We start from the raw sequence: 1329 nt of genomic DNA on the forward strand, positions 1-1329 counted from the left end.
ATGGGTGCAGATGTCCACATGTTACCTAAGTTTCAAAGCTAGTTTTAGTTCACATTTTATTTTAATTAATTTAAAATTATATGTAAAACATGATACTAGATTCAGTTATTAGAAAACTTTTAAATTGATTGAAGCAACAATGGTCCATTCAATCTCCTTTTTCATTGTAAATATTATTAAATTTGAATACAGACTATTTCTAATGAAAATTTAGCATTCAAATAGAGAAATACTGAAAGTAAAAGGCACAGCTAATTTTGAAAGCTTAGTATGAAAAAAACAAAGTATCAGATTAATACTTTTTCTATTATCTGTTAAAATGATATTTTAATATATTCGATTAAATAAAATGTTATAAATATTTGTTTAATTTGTTACATTTTTCTTTTCTTATGTGGCTACAAAATTTTTTCTGAATTACTTATGTCTCGCATTATATATTTTTTCTTTTTTTAGAAAAAATGTTTATTTTTTTATGGTGACATTGGTTAATGAAATCATGTTATAAATATTTGTTTAATTTGTTACTTTTTTCTTTTCTTATGTGGCTACAAAAATTTTTCTGAATTACTTATGTCTTGCATTATATATTTTTTCTTTTTTTAGAAAAAATATTTATTTTTTTATGGTGACATTGGTTAATGAAATCCAATGTTTCAGCTGTACATTTTAACAGTAAAGCATATATATATTTACGTTGTGTGTTCACCGCCCCTAGTTAGATTTCTTTCTGTCACCACATATTTGACCTCTTTTACTCTACCTTCCCGCTTCCTGCCTCCCCTCTGGTAACCACTAGTCTATTGTCCATGTCCATGAGTCTTTGTTTGTTTGTCCCATTCATTTGTTGCTTTTAGGTTTATATCCTACATATAAGTGATATCATGTGATTTTCAACTTTTTCTGTCTGACATATTTCGCTGTATTTTAATAGATAGCATGAGTATATATTTTAGAACTGAATTAGATTATTTATATATTCTATTTTTGTTACTTTTTATCTCTAACCATTTTGAAATAATTGTAATAATAAAATCAATATTGACTTTAGAGCTTATATTTCAGGCACCCTTAATCACTCCGCTCAAACAGTCTGTCTATATGTATGTGCTCTGAATCATCTCATTTTTATTCCTAATTGCATGCAGCATCATGGTAGGTATGTAGTAAGTACTCATTATTCTTGCGAATGATGAATTTTTTTTTTCCACGCCTACAGCACCTGGTTTTTATAGGTGGTCTCTCATCCAAGTACTAACCAGGCCCGACCCTTCTTAGCTTCCGAGATCAGACGGGATTGAGCTTGTTCAGGGTGGTATGGCCGTAGAT

The 1329-nt window shown here is 28.7% G+C and overlaps 1 pseudogene; it reads right to left on the reverse strand.

The window, feature by feature from the left end:
• Positions 1–1210: 1210 nt before the first annotated feature.
• On the reverse strand, positions 1211–1329 carry LOC112474070 (annotated as a pseudogene).

This window comes from Pteropus alecto, unplaced genomic scaffold, assembly GCF_000325575.1.
Source record: "Pteropus alecto unplaced genomic scaffold, ASM32557v1 scaffold69, whole genome shotgun sequence".
In the NCBI taxonomy this organism is placed as follows: Eukaryota; Metazoa; Chordata; class Mammalia; order Chiroptera; family Pteropodidae; genus Pteropus; species Pteropus alecto.